Below are 19,885 nucleotides of genomic sequence, written 5' to 3'. Positions count from 1 at the left end.
AGTGCACGGTACATCCAAACCGTCATCGAACACATCGTTCTACCATTCCTAGACCGGCAAGGGAACTTGCTGTTCCAACAGGACAATGCACGTCCGCATGTATCCCGTGCCACCCAACGTGCTCTAGAAGGTGTAAGTCAACTACCCTGGCCAGCAAGATCTCCGGATCTGTCCCCCATTGAGCATGTTTGGGACTGGATGAAGCGTCGTCTCACGCGGTCTGCACGTCCAGCACGAACGCTGGTCCAACCGAGGCGCCAGGTGGAAATGGCATGGCAGGCCGTTCCACAGGACTACATCCAGCATCTCTGCGATCGTCTCCATGGGAGAATAGCAGCGTGCATTGCTGCGAAAGGTGGATATACACTGTACTAGTGCCGACATTGTGCATGCTCTGTTGCCTGTGTCTATGTGCCTGTGGTTCTGTCAGTGTGATCATGTGATATATCTGACCCCAGGAATGTGTCAATAAAGTTTCCCCTTCCTGGGACAATGAATTCACGGTGTTCTTATTTCAATTTCCAGGAGTGTATATATATATATCACCGGTTCTCATAAGATGACTATTGAAAGATTATAATTAATGTTAGCCTGGTTGGCAATTTGCTAAACTAAACTGGATACCTGGTGAAACAGTTGCTCATTAATGCAAGGATAACTTCCCCAGATAGCTCACAGCTTTTAACCCGCTTTTACTATCGTGAATATCAGCACCGCTTTCAGAACAACTTAATGCATCAACTTTACAATATGTGCTATATTTTAGAAATTTTATTTCACGCAGAGCTCACAAAATTGTTTAGTGGCTGTACCGAATTCCACGCTGTAGTCATTCTCATATTTTCACGGCCGATGGCCCCGTTGAAACTAGCTACGGGTCAACATTTATTTGCTTGATGGTCTCGCTGTAGTGACTGTATGAGTGCAGTGGTTTGAGCGGTGTATTCTGTTGTTGCAGGCGCTGTGCGCTGCTGGCCATTGCATCACAGGCAGCCCTGCCACGGCTGTTGGAGCTCCTACGCTGCCCCAGCACCGGCCACCGGCAGCCACTGACAAGCGCAGGCGCGACCGCAACTCCAATCTGACCCGGCCCTACCGCTCCTCTGCGGCCCTAACACCTCCCCCCCCCCCCCCTCTCTCTCTCTCTGCCACTTGAACAGAACTGTTAGCAGACCGGGCACCCGGCCCGATCCCGCTGCATGACGTCACCCAGCTTACGTTGCTCCAGCATTTTAAATGGGGTTAGATCAGGCCACCTGGAAGAAAGAATATTGGGGAGACATGGGTTTGCCACAGCCTGGAGGATGTTTCCAGAATCCAGGAGTGCTAGTACTGTAAGGTTCGCAGAAGAGCATATGTGAAGTTTGGAAAGTAGGAGACGAGGTACTGGCAGAATTGAAGCTGTGAGGACGGGTCGTGAGTCGTGCTTGGGTAGCTCAGATGTTAGAGCACTTGCCCGCGCAAGGCAAATGCCCCGAGTTCGAGTGTCGGTCCGGCACACAGTTTTAATCTGCCAGAAAGTTTCATATCGGTGTACACTCCGCTGCAGAGTGAAAGATCTCATTCTGTAAATATACTTTGTTTCGTGAATCTTATTTCGAAACTTAATTCTTGAATCCTTCATGATGTAAAGAGTAAACAAGTTGTCTGGCGAAAAAGGAGCAAATTATCCCAAATGGCTGACTGGTAATTCCTGGCCAAACCACGCTTGAGTTCCTTTGGTATGAGCCAGTTAACAGGCTGATTGTACCATCTCAAACAGCCATTAATACGGGAGAACTGGAGGGACCACTTACAGATACTTACTCCATCTTAATAGAAAGTCATTATAAGACGGGGGAGAGGCAACGATAACAGCGAAAGGTATGTGAACACTGTACTGTCATAATCACACTTCCACTTAAGCAATTCCTTGTGAGTGTTAGGCACTAGTCGTATCATGATCAACTGCAAACGCATTCAATATCTTTTTTTAAAAAGGTTGTGTACCATTAAATAAGTTTGTTTTCATTTTTATGTCAAATAAATGGAACAACATACAACTTACAGTTCATGATACAGCTTACAGTTACGCCATTAGTTCTTCCCCACAGTGGCAACTCACCTGAAATAAAAAAAAAGGAAACAAAAATCAGCAACTCGTATGATGAACAAAATTATACAGTTCATGAACACTTCTCCGCACGATAAAATCATAGTAGATGAAATTACTACAATACGGATGCCACATCAGAACCTCTGCAATTTACTAAAAAAATTTAATTCAGAGATCTCATTGACGGGGTTCGTGAGGACTAGTTACTGTAGAGGGCAAAGCTCTCGACGATTAACCGCATAGAATAAATAATAGTCTGCGGACCTTGTATTTCGGAATTCCATACGCAGGTGGCAGTGCCTTTTTGTACAAAGCACTGTGTAACGTGTAAAAAGCTGGTAGGGGGAACTAGAACATTTCGAGAGCTGTGAGGATATCACTGTAAAGCACGAAAAAAATGCAGGGCTCAGAGAAAGAGAGAGAGAGATAAATACTGTGTGAACTGTGATGCCCATGCTTCGGTGAACAAAATTCCGACGGTACGGGGTTAATCGGATGAGTATCAGATTATTCGCTGCCTGCATCGCCTTGTCTCTGAGTGTCAGAGTTTTATCAAATGATTCTCACTAGAACCTTTTTTTTTTTTAAGGAAACAAAGATTAAAATGATGTCCCTCACGATTAACTCCACGCTCCAGAGCAACCAATCAAATTATTTCTGCTCGGTTTACCATCATGTTAAAATGTCAATCACGTTTATTAATTTTATCGGTAATTATACACGTATGTGTGGCGAACACATGGAGGCCGGTGCAGCGGCAGAAATATTAAATAACATGGCGCCGGTCTGTTTTTACTGTTTTATCTAAACGCTGCAGCGCACACGTCCCGCTGTCATTAACAGCGCATAAAACCGGCGGCTGATATTTGCTGCTTCCGCAGACTATATTTCAGGTCGCTCATTTAAGCTCTGCACCACACTCCTGTCTGGGCTGCTGGCTTTTGTTCCACCTGTCTGGCACACCGCACCGCCACTGCTCCGGACTTACTTGGTCTTTTGTTTTTTTTACACGTAAACGAAAAAATTATAACTGCATATTGTTTCAGTTGGATGTGCAGGGCCTCACATGGAAGTTTATTCCAGCTTTCGTCGTCGTTCCTACATAGTTATGACGCAAATTAGGAAAATTCGTCTCTATGAGTCTGATACCACTCCTGTTATATAGCGCAGTGTTACACTACTGAAAAATTCATGCATCACAATCTCTCTGGAGAGGAGATCCATGTCAGTGCTAAGAACACGTTAAAATTTTGGAAGGTCGTATCGCACATTAACTTTAAACGCACAAGAAAACCATTTTTGTTGGAAAAAATCTAATTTCATCGTAAATGCTATAAACTTCATCTTATCCATCAGCTCGCCTTGTCTATCGAACTTGTCATCTCTTATTTGGTTAACATGCTGCTCGCTCCAAATTCGTGAATTCATCTGTCCTGTGTCTTAACTCTTCAAATCTTTTCATAAATTTATAGTAAAAGCCTCTACCCCCTTCAATTTTTGTCTATTAGAACTCATCCTTTAATTTCAGTTGCTCTGCGTATTTGTCCACTCTTCTGAAGAAATCATTTTTAGTCATAGGTATAAACTTGTTAGGCTGGCCGATGTGGCCGAGCGGTTCTAGGCTCCTCAGTCTGGAACCGCGCGGCCGCTACGGTCGCAGGTTCGAATCCTGCCTTGGGCATGGATGTGTGTGATGTCCTTAGGTTAGTTAGGTTTAAGTAGTTCTAAGTTCTAGGGGACTGATGACCTCAGAAGTTAAGTCCCATAGTGCTCAGAGCCATTTGAACCATATATACTGGTTAGATACGTTTTAATATGATTGTACAACACTGTTTCCTGTTCACAACTGGATATTCTCGGTAAAAAGTTGCTATTTCCTAAACAGGTTTCATAGCAAACTCTTAGTTTTCCCGTAAAGCATTATGTCTGTCACGTAATGTACTTCTTGGAACGGAAAAGTTTCCCTGACGGTCCTTTCAAGAACTATGGCTTTTACCATGGCTTTCTTCATGTTATTTTCGTCCTATTTATGTCCTAGCTAATCCATCTGTGCCTTTAAAGGATATTACTTTTACATACAGATACGTTAATACACCAATATTACTTACTTGCAAACAAAATGTCCCACACCTAAGTTCGTGCATACAAAAGCTCACAAGAAATTTGCAGTTACGCCCTGGTGTTTTAATCCTAAATTGTGTGAGCGGTTTTGTCCACACGTAGTTCAAAATGCAGTGGAATGATTGGTGCTGCCACAGGGACTACAGTTCAGAAACAGCTCTTATCCGATACAATCCGATCTCGGTTGCTCCCCGACCTTCTCCTGCTACATTTACATGTCCGTCTCTATAACGCTTTTACCGACTGTACTTCTAACTGTGTAGCTACCTTTTTTCCTGTAAGTTTTTGGCCTGCATATGCGTAGAAGTTTGTAGGTTCATGATGGAGTATTGCAGCGAAGCAATCTCCCTGTAACCGATTAATGCATTTCTTTGTATCGGAAGTTACTGTCAAAGTTACATATTAAGGCGGTAACAATAGCCACCAATTACAGAACGAAAGGTAGCTGTAGCATTCGAAATTAAGTAGACGAAAAAGTTGTACTGACGAAAAAAGAAATACATTGCGCCACTTGGACATATATCAAAGGTCAAAACGTCTTGTGCCATAAATAGAGCTATGCAAAAAAATAGTTGCTTGTTGCTTTATTTATAAGAGTAATTAAACCCACAGCCAAGGAGTTCCACACGTTAATAGGATAGATTGAAAGTATTGCAGGTACATCGTGCACAGTCATGCGCCTGCACACGGCTTGTTATGCTACATGCTTGATTGAGTCGCTGGGCGGGCAGCCTGACTTGCCAGGCGGCGTTCCGCAGTGTGGCCCCCTTCCATGGAAGGCGGAAAGCTATCGACAACGTTGATATATTAAAGGCCCTCCCGACAGGCCCATCTTGAGACACTGCGGCCCAGACGTCTTTTCTCTTCCCCGTCGGCTATCAGCGCGGAAGCGACAGACCCACACGTCGGCGCCTCCTGCCGGGGACCCTCGAAGAAACTGACGCCGGCCCGGTTACGTCTAACTGTTCCCAAATCCGAGGGCTATTCGGAAAGTAAGAAACGATAGGTCGCGTAATGTAAACCACAGTGAAAATGAAAACTGTTTTATTTGCAAGAGTTAGCTACAACTTCCAGTTATTATCTCCATAGTCGCCGATCCGACTTAGACGAAATCGTAGCGTTGTACAAATTTTCCAATACCCTCGTTATAGAAGGCAGCCGCCAGTGCTCTACGCTGGCCTACAGCTCTCTGTTTGTCTGTGCCAAAATGTTGTCTTCATAGCCAGCGGTGCACGTGAGCAGAGATGAAACTCAGAAGGAGACAATTAGGGGCTGTATTGTGGCAATTAAACATTTCAAATTGAAATCGATGCAGGAGCATCTTCATTGCCCCTGCAGAATGCGGCTGAGAATTGTCTTGAAGAAGAAAGCGCACGTCAGTTATGTAATGTTGGCTGCATAGCTTGAGATGAAATTTCTTACCAGGCCCTAGTACTTGGCGGGAAACACTATTGTTCTACGTATCTTCATACGCTCCCTGTGTGCTCAGAACTGAAAAGAACGACGTAACGCGATCGATGAGCATACCAGAGACACTGCCCAACGCACTTCTGCAAACCTTCATCGGATTTTCACTGTGATTTTCATTTCACGATCAATCGTTCCTTACTTCCGAAAAACCCTCGTACATCTCTCGCGTTATACGCCTCCGCTGTTTTCAGATGCATTACATTTTTATGGCGAACCAAAAATATGCTTTTGTAAATATGATTCAATTCCCTCTTCTGTGATGTTGCGTAGCGTCTGATGTTATTTCTGATGCCTCAGTGGATCGAAGTTATCAGCTGCAGAAACGGTGCGCTAGGTGTGCTAGCGTGAGCTGTCGCCAGCACACCGCTCGGCAAAGATGGAGCGATAAAGATCGATAGTAGGCGCTGGATTAAAGCGCGCGTATCACGAGAGAGGCCAAAGACACACTGACAAGCAACACTCTGCCAACGACCTCTCGGCAGCAAGTTTTTATGCTGCCGCCGCTGATTGGAGGGCCTCACTAATTCACACTCCAGACTGGTGTCTGTTAGCCCACTCACAGAGCTGCTCACAGGCTACGATAAAACATAACGACCAGAATTGTAACTACACTCCTGGAAATTGAAATAAGAACACCGTGAATTCATTGTCCCAGGAAGGGGAAACTTTATTGACACATTCCTGGGGTCAGATACATCACATGATCACACTGACAGAACCACAGGCACATAGACACAGGCAACAGAGCATGCACAATGTCGGCACTAGTACAGTGTATATCCACATTTCGCAGCAATGCACGCTGCTATTCTCCCATGGAGACGATCGTAGAGATGCTGGATGTAGTCCTGTGGAACGGCTTGCCATGCCATTTCTACCTGGCGCCTCGGTTGGACCAGCGTTCGTGCTGGACGTGCAGACCGCGTGAGACGACGCTTCATCCAGTCCCAAACATGCTCAATGGGGGACACATCCGGAGATCTTGCTGGCCAGGGTAGTTGACTTACACCTTCTAGAGCACGTTGGGTGGCACGGGATCATTAGGACGTGCATTGTCCTGTTGGAACAGCAAGTTCCCTTGTCGGTCTAGGAATGGTAGAACGATGTGTTCGATGACGGTTTGGATGTACCGTGCACTATTCAGTGTCCCATCGCCGATCACAAGAGGTGTACGGCCAGTGTAGGAGATCGCTCCCCACACCATGATGCCGGGTGTTGGCCCTGTGTGCCTCGGTCGTATGCAGTCCTGATTGTGGCGCTCACCTGCACGGCGCCAAACACGCATACGACCATCATTGGCACCAAGGCAGAAGCGACTCTCATCGCTGAAGACGACACGTCTCCATTCGTCCCTCATTTCACGCCTGTCGCGACACCACTGGAGACGGGCTGCACGATGTCGGGGCCTAACGGTGTGCGGGACCGTAGCCCAGCTTCATGGAGACGGTTGCGAATGGTCCTCGCCGGTACCCCAGGAGCAACAGTGTCCCTAATTTGCAGGGAAGTGGCGGTGCGGTCCCCTACGGCAGTGCGTAGGATCCTACGGTCTTGGCGTGCATCCGTGCGTCGCTGAGGTCCGGTCCCAGGTCGACGGGCACGTGCACCTTCCGCCGACCACTGGCGACAACATCGATGTACTGTGGAGACCTCACGCCCCATGTGTTGAGCAATTCGGCGGTACGTCCACCCGGCCTCCCGCATGCCCACTATACGCCCTCGCTCAAAGTCCGTCAACTGCACATATGGTTCACGTCCACGCTGTCGCGGCATGCTACCAGTCTTAAAGACTGCGATGGAGCTCCGTATGGCACGGCAAACTGGCTGACACTGACGGCGGCGGTGCACAAATGCTGCGCAGCTAGTGCCATTCGACGGCCAACACCGCGGTTCCTGGAGTGTGCGCTGTGCCGTGCGTGTCATCATTGCTTGTACAGCCCTCTCGCAGTGTCCGGAGCAAGTGTGGTGGGTCTGACACACCGGTGTCAATGTGTTCTTTTTTTCCATTTCCAGGAGTGTATAACAAGTTTACCGATATTGTCTACAAGAGGAGTATTACTGATGAGCTTGTAGAACAACACGTGCACTCTATTCAAGTTAAGCAGCAAATTCATGTAAATAAAGAACCGTATTAATTGACATGTTTATTTGTGTTGTGGAAAGAGGAGACACACCACCAGTAACAAACCGACCGCTGTGGCCGAGCGGTGTTAGGCGCTTCAGTCCTGAACCGCGTTGCTGCTACAGTCGCAGGTTCGAATCCTGCCTCGAGCATGCATGTGTGTGATGTCCTTAAGTTAGGTAGGTCTAAGTAGTCCTAAGTCTAGGGGACTGATAACCTCAGATGTTTAGTCCCATAGTGCTCAGAGCCATTTGAGCCACCAATAACAACATCCCCTTCCTTGATTCCTCAGCACAAGACTCTACACTAGGCAGCTTTGAATCCAAGAAGGACGTCATGGGGGTAGGGGGTGGTGGGGGAAAGGGGGGGAGGGGCAAGGTCCTGACGAACCAGAGAAAACTGAAAGTTTATTAAAACTGATTGTATCAAATTCCATATTTCTCAGCTGACGTATGGAATATCATATAGCGTAAAAACTAAAGTCTCGTAAACCACAAGGAATTCTAGAATTGTAAGGTGTGTTTCACACAGGATCCTGTTAAGTTAACTACTGTAGTGTCACGGTTTGGGCCGTGACCACCTGTGGACAACAAGCGAGGTAGGTAAAGGAACCCACACGCACTCTAATATCTGCCAACAGTACACCCGATACAATGCAAGACTCCACAGGTAGAACAGGTGAATCACAGGAAGCTGAGTGAAGCCCCTTTTACACGAGGGACTTTCTCAAATGACTGCTCCTGGTAAATGACTCTCCAGGAGTGCTCATGGCGTTTTATCTCCGGGCTATCTCGCGCGTTTCACGAGTATACGTTTTCGTTTCCACGTCGGCGCCAGAGCTGCGTGTGTTGTGAGAACTGTCTGCTGTGCAGTTTGCCGCCTGAACGGCGAAAGTATGGTTACGAGGGACCAACCTTTTACGAAAAAACTGAAACTTATTAACAGAATAAAATAACTGAAGGTCCTGGCTCCTGGTTAAAGACCACAACTTGAAGTAAGACAAAATAAAGGACTGCAGTGCTCGTTTATTTCACTAATACTGTATTTTGCCACTGTGCACAAGGAAAATACCGCCACCGTGAATTCAGTCAAGTGGATATGGAATGTGCTCTATTATTTCGCTTTTTAATGGATCACCTAACCAGAACAGGCTGTAGGGCAAATTGAATGATCTTGAAATCTGAGACTGACAGTTATTTATCTGCTCTAATGATTGATATAAATCACAATAAAACTCAAATCAAATCACAAAATGACACTAACACAGTTGGGAGGTAAAAGAAAACTGCAGAAGAGTGTTTGGGGGGCTACTGCAACAAGATCTGTGTATCTGGGCAGCTCGAAAATCAAAGTTATTCTTACAACAACAAACCACAAACTATAACCAATTTAAACATCACGAGCTATGTACCGAAGTACGCAAGTAACGAGATAGGCAGGATACGGATCGCATTACCGCAATTGCAACACTTCCATTCCCGTAAACAGCTAGCGTGCACGTGTCAGCGCCAGACGGGCCCCGGAGATGACATCATATCTGTGACGGCACAGGACATAATACACATAATACACAGAATCCAAGTTCACAATCCTCAACTCTCTACGACAAAAATTCCTCCGTGGAGGGGATGACTCCACGCTGATGCAAATGTGACGGGCGAGAACTGATGCCAAATTCACAAAAATCAAGGAGAAGGACACATAACTTCTCTCAATTTGCATACAAGATTCCGAGTGCAAATATGAAGCTGCTACTGAGGTTAGTCGTGTCTCCATGACTGACCAACCTAACAGCGCAAGAACACAGTGCAGAGTGACACGACGCTACTGGCTGAAGCTAATTTTTACAGGAAGTACAACTTACTCTCCTATAGAGATCGATTGGTGCTGTGAAGACTTGCTCGCAGAAAGGCAAAAAGTGTCGTTCTACACTGTTCTCTGACGGAGCGGGAGGGGTGTGGGGTTGGGGAAGACTGTGGGGTGGGTGCGGCATTCGCTAACAACAGGGCTGCCAGCGCCTGCCCAGCATTCAATACCCACAGAACGAGTCGTTTTCTGATTTCTGTGGAACTGCCCTTCCCCTGAGGAGATCCTTTTGACCTAATGAAATTGCCTTCTGCCGGCGAAAGAGGCATAGACATGTTTCCGACGGTAGACTACTTTAGTGTGGCGAGTGGAACGCTGCCCTTTGAAGCACAAACTGCCAAATGATTACAGAAAATGAATTAGTATCACATAGCGACATGCGACAGTAATGTGACACCACGACAGTAACACTCCAGATGAAGCGATGGTAACAGCGTTTATTAATAAACAAAGAAAATGTCATAGTGGATGTTCTTGAGAAATGTTGTATGGTATATTCTCCAAATTCTTTAGAACTGAGAGAATAAGAAAAGTGTCATAGAAACATTTTAAATATCGACTTTTATTTGCTCTGAAAGATATACAACTAAATACACATAAATATTTTGAAGACAGTAAGAAACTCGTTTTTACTTTACTTTTCGTATCATGTTTCCTTTCGAGTCCTAAGTAACACCATAGTGATTTTTCTTATTAAATAGATGTAAATTTATCATTGTTGAAATAATTTTTAAGAAAAAATATTATTTGTTTACATTCTTATTTATGTATAGTCCATGCTTTTTCTTTGTCCAGGTGTTATGAAACTTATTTGTATCTCCAGAATGAGATTTTCACTCTGCAGCGGAGTGTGCGTTGATATGAAACTTCCTGGCAGATTAAAACTGTGTGCCCGACCGAGACTCGAACTCGGGACCTTTGCTTTTCGCGGGCAAGTGCTCTACCATCAGAGCTACCGAAGCACGACTCACGGCCGGTACTCACAACCAATAATCTGCCAGGAAGTTTCATATCAGCGCACACTCCGCTGCAGAGTGAAAATCTCATTCCGGAAACATCCCCCAGGCTGTGGCTAAGCCATGTCTCCGCAATATCCTTTCTTTCAGGAGTGCTAGTTCTGCAAGTTTCGCAGGAGAGCTTCTGTAAAGTTTGGAAGGTAGGAGACGGATACTGGCAGAAGTAAAGTTGTGAGTACCGGGCGTGAGTCGTCCTTCGGTTGCTCAGTTGGTAGAGCACTTGCCTGCGAAAGGCAAAGGTCCCGAGTTCGAGTCTCGGTCGGGCACACAGTTTTAATCTGCCAGGAAGTTTCTTATTTGTATCTGTTTGATGGGAGACATTTGGTCTCTCTTGTGGATGAACACTAGTAGGAATAATTCCAGACAACTTCAGCAGTGTGTCACTCACACAAACTAAACAACACATTAATCGTTGACAAGACACAAAAGCACACAATCTATTGCTTTCATAGGAGACCAGGTTAGCTTCTGGCGTTCGCAGACAATGCTACAGAGGTCTGTTTCAGCGCATGAGGTGTCTGCAGCATACTCAAGATCTTATATCTCCACACTTGCCGCGCCCAGTTGATCACTGACACATCGTCGAAGTGCATGTGAAGCAATCCCACAACGACTAGACGGCATTCACATGAAATTCGTCCGTGTAAAACCGGCTAAGACAAGACAGAAAGGGAAAGGATATCGTAAAGAAAGAAAAAAAGGAAATGTTCCTGACAGTTTAACTGTTCGAAGGTAGGCGGTAATGACGGAAATAAGCAGTATTGCTCCGCAACAGCCACAATCTGCTGACCTGCTTTGTGATTTACCTGTAATGGTGAGAGTACACTTCGATTTTGTGTGCTGTAAATTTTGACATTATCGCAGTTGGGACTATTTGTTGCTATTATAGTTTCAGATCAACTGCGTGACACATTTACTCCACAAATTAAAAAAAAAAAAGGTTGAAATGGCTCTGAGCACTATGGGACTTAACTTCTAAGGTCATCAGTCCCCGAGAACTTACAACTACTTAAACATAACTAACCTAAGGACATCACACACATCCATACCCGAGGCAGGATTCGAACCTACGACCGTAGCGGTCGCGCGGTTACAGACTGTAGTGCCTAGAACCGCTCGGCCACCCCGACCGGCTAGCAAATTTTCGATCGAATGCTTTTCGATTACAGTATTTCTCTGAATTGCAAATGGAAGTTGTGCTGCAGGGATGTACTATGCACCGATGTAAACAAATTATAATAATTATTACCATCCGTGGCACGATAAAAGCAGGGATGACGAAAAGCTACTTTTTGGCGGAAGGGGGCGGGGGGAGCTGAAAAAGACTTTTAAAAATTGTGACCCCCCTCCCATCCTGCCTCCTGTCTCATAACCGAATCTTGGATAGACGCTTGTGGTAACGTCTCTGTCGAATGCAACATGTTCGACCGTGCACATACAGCAAATTAAAGCACCTTACTGTTCTATACGGTATGGAACTTAGCCAGATTAATGTTTCGTTAAATGGATACATTACACTAAGACACGTCACAGTGTAAAAAAAACGCATGGTTAAATGAAAACTGGCACGGCATATAAATTTGCAACTTAGCTGTTTTGCCACTTCGTGCGTTATGCAGCGTGGTTTCGTTCTAAATAAAACACTACATTATACGTAATTCTGAATATACTCAAACACAAAAGGCACGTTCACTCAAATCACAGGTCGTTACTATTTTACGAATCTGCACATGTAAAGCAACAATTACTCACTAGTGCTATCTTGTCAATTAGATACAGAAAGTAAGGCGAAATTCTCGTGTTCACGATTCACAGTATGTCTCTAGAAGTGAACACGAGTGCAAGTCTGCAAACGAAGTTACATATAAAATATTTTCTAACCATGGAGAAGGATCTAGCTACGCAACAGATATTATGCAAGTTTATTGACATACACGTCTGAGTTATACACAAGGATGTCTCATCGGTTCCATTTCGTTAACGTAATGTTGCCATCAGTCCTTACTCACGACACAATCATAATTTATTTTGCGCTTCGAAGGTCCTTCCGAAGTGACCGAAAAAATAATCAAGCAACATTCGGAAACATCAAAGGGAAATAGCCCATTAACTGCTTTCGGAATTACCGGTTATTCGAAACGCACCGTGATTGGTACTGAAGCTACTGATTGAAAAAAAGAAGATTTAATTTTCTAAACATCGCAGTGCAGGAATGTAATTGGCCACCTCTAACAAAGTTCGAAGGGATGAGCGATGCTGTGCACGCTTTCATCCGTAAATCAGAATCGTTACATCTGCTGCAAATACTTTAGACACAGTTAGCAGACACGTTTGGTACATCCACAATACCGTAATTACGAGCATCCATTAATTACAGAAGCATCATAAAATCCTAGTGTTCGTCACTAAATTAAGGACAAACCTGTGAGAAATACGTACTACAACATTTCAAAATAAGAGTAACAACACTCATCCACTGTGGTAACGTTAATATACATACCTATAAGATAAAGCGTACACTACCCGTCCAAATTTTTCGATAACCGATCTCAGCAATGGATTTGTGATTAAAACAGGGTCTATCATATCCCCGTCCTGATAATGAAACAATTATAAACATGTAAATATTAAGCGACTGTGTTGTATTTTTGACTGGTTGATCGCAAAGCAGGGCGCTGATTGGTATGTACAACAGCACTGATGTGCCTTTACCTAAGACGGTTCCATTCGAACAAGTCTCATTCCTTTAGCTGTCAGTGAAGCAATTAGGTTACAGTACATTGGGTGCATCTAACAGTATGTTTGTGTACCTGATGAGGTTCACACGATATTACTTCATAATAGGTCGGAAGGAGGAGCTTGTAATTGAGAAAAGTGCTGTAATTGTAGCTGTGCATCAGGAAGGCTATTGTAGTACAATAGTACAAAACATTGGCGTAGCGCAGTGGTGTACACATTGCAGCGGACATAGCGAACTGGTGCTAATGCAAGTGTTTCGCAATCTGGAAGAGGATTCGCACCGCACGTGAAATTCTCAAGGAAGTAAATAGTGCGAGGGCAGCTCCAATCTCTGTCTCAACCGTGCAACGCAGGGCAGCATACTGGACATAACACCTTTATAATGCATACAAAATAAAGTGAAAAGTTTGCAGTGGGTGCAGGACATAAAAACTGGAGCGTGCAACTCTGGTACATGGTGTTATTCACGGGCGAATCTAGGTTCTGTTATTTGTAAGCCGTTGTCGAATGTTTGTTGGTTGACTTCGTGGAGAATGTATGAGGAGTCAGTATGTGACGTCAACAGTGAAACATGATGGACAGTAGGCGATACTGTGGAAATGTACTGCTGGTGATATAGTCGGTGATCTACTGAGAGTTAATGGAACGTTAAAACAGGAAGGATATCACAGGATACTGATGAACACTGCAATTCCATCTGTAAGACTTATTGGTCGTGGGTATGTTCTGCAGCAGGACAACGATGGCAACAGTGAGTCTAAAATGTGTAGAGGTTATATCAATAAAAAGGAGAAATGTGGGGAACTGAAGAATATTATTTCGCCAAGTAAGGACCGGAGAAAAGTGTCACGCCCTGTCAATGAATATCAGTTTCGAACCTAGCAGGCCCATCGCATCCAGTTCCCGGGCAGGCATTCAGTAAGAAGTGTACGCAATGGACGTTTTATGTCGAACACCTCGCAAAGAGTCATTGCTCCCAACGGAAATAGCTGTAGCTGTAAACAAATTGTTGCCAGTATTAAAGTTCCAACCATGGTATAACACGTGAAACGACATAAATCCTTACAACTTTTGAACACATCTTGTATTGTGTTTTGTATGTTGTCTCGCAGTATAGGAGGGTCACTACAAAAGAAATACACACTATTTTTGTAAAAAATACAGATTTCATTCTGCATGTATGAAAGTTTTAGTGTGTAGATACATCCTTCCCGCTTGTTTTCAAGCTTAGTTCAACCTGTTCCCGAGAGTGGTGCCGTCACAGAATGTCTTCAAGATGGCTGCTACACTTGACTTTCGTCAGAAGCAACGTGCTGTCATAGAATTCCTGTGCTGTGAAAAGGAGACAGTGGGAGACATACACAAGAGGTTGAAAAAGGTGTTTGGAGATGCTGCTGACGATCGCAGTACAGTTAGTCGATGGGCAAGCAGGTTGCGTGATGAAAGCGGAGACAGCAATATTGAGGATTGTCCTCGCAGCGGCAGGCCTCGTACTGCACACACTCCAATGTGCGGAGAGTTAACGAATTGGTGACTGCTGACAGACGCACGATAGTGAACGAATTGTCACGCTGCGTTGGGATAGGGTAAGAAAGTGTTTGCAGAATACTGAAAGTGTTGGCCTTAAAAAAGGTTTGTGCCAGGTGGGTTCCCAGGCTGTTCACAGTGGCTCACAAAGAAACAAGAAAAACTGTATGCAGCGAACTTTTGGAACAGTACGAGAATGGTGGAAATGAATTTCTTGGAGGAATTGTGACAAGTGATGAAACATGGCTCCATCATTTTTCACCAGAGACGAAGAGGCAATCAATGGAGTGGCATCATGCAATTCACCCGAGAAATAAAATTCAAAACCACACCTTCTGCTAGAAAAGTTATGGCTACGGTGTTTTTCGATTTCGAAGGAACCCCCATAAATTCTGATGCATATGTGACGACACTGAAGAAACTTCAAGCTCGACTGAGTCGTGTTCGACCACATTGGCAAAAGCAGAATGTTTTGCTGTTGCACGACAATGCACGGCCAAATGTCAGTAAAAAAACCATGGCAGCGATCACAAAGCTCGGACGGACAACACTGAAACACCCGCCTTACAGTCCTGACCTGGCTCCATGTGGCTATCATCTCTTTGGGAAACTGGAAGACTCTCTTCGTGGAACAAGGTTTGAAGATGATGACTCCCTTGTGCACGCTGCCAAACAATGGCAGGCGCTGATGGCAGGATGGCGTAAAGCAGTTGAAATTATGTGGAGAAATGAAAATATTGTTCCTAAAGGATGTATCTACAGACTGTAAAACCTTCAAACATGTAGAATAAAAGATGGATTTTTTTTAAAAAATAGTGTTCATTTCTTTTGGAGTGACCTTCGTAGAACAGACAGTCAAATGAAAATATCACCTGTAGCATAATGCTTTCGAAATGACCGAAGTTTTTGTCTAATGACGCTTTCTGTGTTACACTATTTTGTTAGGTTGAAGTATGACACCTTTAAGCGGAAATGGTGTAAGTCCACTTGCAGTTATCTTTTAGATGGGTTCGAGATCATATTCAGTTAGGGATATTCTGCTAACAGAGCAGCAGCAGTAATTCATAGCTCTCGCAGCAACCACGTAGGTAGCTGCTCACGTGTCTGCTGTGAGCAGCGACATCTCTTGACAGCCAAACCATTAAATACCTCTGAACAAAAGTAATGTGAGCTACACCACTTGCACTTTAAAGAGCTCATATAATAAAAATGGAATTACCCGTTCATGTTACATATCCATAGCGCAACATGCAACTTGATTCTAGGAGCTGAGAGTCGCTTTGATGACAATAATTGTATCTCATTATTCGCGGCAGAAGCGGTTTACAGAATCAGTCCTCTACTCGCTAGTAACAGGTCCTTCGGCGATATTTTCGTTCCACGAACACGTTAATTTAACTTTTAATCCCCAAAGTCCATTAGTAATTGGTGAGTTCAGTACAAAAATAATGACATTAGCGACGAAATCCTCGGCGCAGCACGACGTAATTTCGGCTTTCTGCTCCTGTTTCGGGTTCCGAAGCGAGGCCTGGTGATCGTATTAGCATAACTCGGCTGTGGTCGCGGTTGCAACAGAATTTTGCATCGCTAGCGGAGAGCGAGCGAGCTATACGGCTCCCGTTACCGAATGCCGGCAAAGAAGTGTCGTGTCGTTAATTAAATTCTGCAGCATAATGCCGGCTAAAGCAGCCAAATTTAATTAGGAGCCAGTTAACGTGTGCTCATGTTCCAAAAGGCCGCAAACGCGCCCTTTTTATTGAGTCCGCCACTCGTGCCGTTGTGTGCTGCGCTCCCTCTACAATGTTGCACATTCCGTAGCGCGGCTTCTGACGTAAGTCGCGAATGCTGAGAGAGAGGCACGTCTAAACCCTCCCTGATATCTGAGACCACGCAGGTCTCGCGAAGGAAAGCGGAGATCCACTAGACTTCAACCCTTGAGTGAGTGTGTGTGTGTGTGTGTGTATGTGTGTGTGTGTGTGTGTGTGTGTGTGTGTGTGTGTGTGTCCGGAATTCGCCGTATCACCTGGCGCTTTCATCTACATCGTCTCCGTGACATACACTGAAGAGCCAAAGAAACTGGTACCCCTGACTAATATCATGTACGGCCCTCGCGAGCACGCAGGACTGCCGCAACATGATGTGGCATCGACCCGAATAATGTCTGAAATAGTGCTGGAGGGAAGTGACATCATGAATCCTACAGGGTTAGAAGTACTTAAAATTAACTACGACAACTACTGCAGTGACTGAGGAACGAAGGAAAGTAGTATTCAAAATTTTCAAAACAATTGCTTCATTTACTTATATTTAATATTTAACAATGCATTGAGACTTTTTTGAACTTCTTTGAACTTGCACCTTTGATTTGTCTGTAGGTACTGTAAAGCCTGTGTCGTTCTGAAAATTTTTGTGCAAGACAGAGGCAGCTTCCAAACGGAAGACACATTGTCTACAACTGGCTATAAGAGATCACAGGTAACCACGGAAGTATGTGGTTCAATTTTAGAAAAAAAAAGAACGCGAGGAACAGAACGATGGATCACTTTTTGGCTTCAACTGGTTCTATAAACCAATAATTTTATGAAATATAATTTTGGAAAGATCGTTATCAGTCCACTCTACGTAGAGACATTTTACAAAATTGTACAATAAAATATACAAAATTGTACAATAAAATATCTTTAGGTGAGTTAACAACTTACCTCGCCGGCCGTTGTGGCCGAGCGGCTCTAGGCTCTTCAGTCTGGAACCGCGCGACCGCTACGGTCGTAGGTTCGAATACTGCCTCGGGCATGGATGTGTGTGATGCCCTCAGGTCAGTTAGGTTTGAGTAGTTCTAAGTTCTAGGGGACTAATGGCCTCAGAAGTTAAGTTCCATAGTGCTCAGAGCCATTTGAAGCAACTTACCTGCCGCGTTTCCATTCTTACTTGCCGTTTATGTATCGGAATGATCAATTGAGTTCCTCTAATGTAACGATCCAAGCATTTCTTGCATGAATCGTGTCCTTACTATTTTCTCGAGTGTTGTCCCACAAAGCTGGCAGTTCTTCCACTTAAGGAATTAATCAACTGATGTCTATTTCCAAAGCCATAAGCAGCCTTACGAGAAGAACTTACGAAATCAAAAAGTACAGCAAAGATTCTTTGTCAGCGTCCTTACAGCACGGCAGCAGTCCACATCCGCGGGAATGACAGGTTCGATTATCGGCCGGGTCGGAGTTTTTTTCCCCTCGGGGCTGGGAGTTGTATTGTCCCTACGTTGCTATCGTCATAATTGAGATTCCAGGTCCTGAAAGACGATAATACAACTTTCAGGGAGTACCCAGTAGCTCCACGGCTGCCGTGTGCTGTTTGGAAGGCAACTGCTCTTGCTGTGTAGATGTGAAACCCACCATATAGACAGCTGTCGGATCTGTGAAATGGGCCTAGGTGTTGCAACAAGTCTGAGCGCGGAGCATGGAGCTTCTGAGATTGTAAATTAATGATAACCGAGGTTGCAATACAGGAACCGGCCGCTGTGGCCGAGCGGTTCCAGGCGCTTCAGTCCGGAACCGCGCTCCTGCTAAGGTCGCAGATTCGAATCCCGCCTCGGGCATGGATGTGTGTGATATTCTTAGGTTAGTTAGGTTTAATCAGTTCTAAGTCTAGGGGACCGATGACCTCAGATATTAAGTCCCATAGTGCATAGAGCCATTTTTTTTTTTTTTTTAGGTACAGGAAGAAGAAATGTCACCCGTCCAGGAGGCTCCTACACGTGTGGTAATGCGTGAATGCTCCAACGGAGCGAGATGGCGCAGTGGTCAACATACTGGACTGGCAATCGGGAGGACGACAGGTCAAACCATCTTCCAGCCGTCCAGATTTAGGTTTTCCCTCATTTCCCTAAATCACTCCTGGCAAATACCGGGATGATTCCTTCGGAAGGGTACGGCCGATTTCCATCCACATCCTTGACATCAATCCGAGATTGTGCTCCGTCTCTAATGACCTCGATGTCGTAGGAGCTTTTAACCCAATCTTCCTTCCCTCCCGGCCGGCCGCGGTGGCTGAGCGGTTCTAGGCGCTTCAGTCCGGAACCGCGGGACTGCAACGGTTCGAATCCCGCCTCGGGCATGGATGTGTGTGTTGTCTTTAGGTATGTTAGGTTTAAGTAGGCTAGTCTAAGTTCTAGGGGACTGATGGCCTCAGATGTTAAGTCCCATAGTGCTTAGAGCCTTTTTTTTTTTTTTTTAGGTACAGGAAGATGAAATGTCAGCCGTCCAGGAGGCTCCTACACGTGTGGTAATGCGTGAATGAGCCAACGGAGCGAGATGGCGCAGTGGTCAGCATACTGGACTGGCATTCGGGAGGACGACAGGTCAAACCATCTTCCAGCCGTCCAGATTTAGGTTTTCCCTCATTTCCCTAAATCACTCCTGGCAAATACCGGGATGATTCCTTCGGAAGGGTACGGCCGATTTCCATCCACATCCTTGACATCAATCCGAGATTGTGCTCCGTCTCTAATGACCTCGATGTCGTAGGAGCTTTTAACCCAATCTTCCTTCCCTCCCGGCCGGCCGCGGTGGCTGAGCGGTTCTAGGCGCTTCAGTCCGGAACCGCGGGACTGCAACGGTTCGAATCCCGCCTCGGGCATGGATGTCTGTGTTGTCTTTAGGTTTGTTAGGTTTAAGTAGGCTAGTCTAAGTTCTAGGGGACTGATGGCCTCAGATGTTAAGTCCCATAGTGCTTAGAGCCTTTTTTTTTTTTTAGGTACAGGAAGATGAAATGTCAGCCGTCCAGGAGGCTCCTACACGTGTGGTAATGCGTGAATGAGCCAACGGAGCGAGATGGCGCAGTGGTCAGCATACTGGACTGGCATTCGGGAGGACGACAGGTCAAACCATCTTCCAGCCGTCCAGATTTAGGTTTTCCCTCATTTCCCTAAATCAC

The sequence above is a fragment of the Schistocerca gregaria genome, chromosome 1 (assembly GCF_023897955.1).
Source record: "Schistocerca gregaria isolate iqSchGreg1 chromosome 1, iqSchGreg1.2, whole genome shotgun sequence".
In the NCBI taxonomy this organism is placed as follows: Eukaryota; Metazoa; Arthropoda; class Insecta; order Orthoptera; family Acrididae; genus Schistocerca; species Schistocerca gregaria.
The sequence above is the reverse complement of the archived record's forward strand: the minus strand, read 5'-3'. Positions refer to the sequence as shown.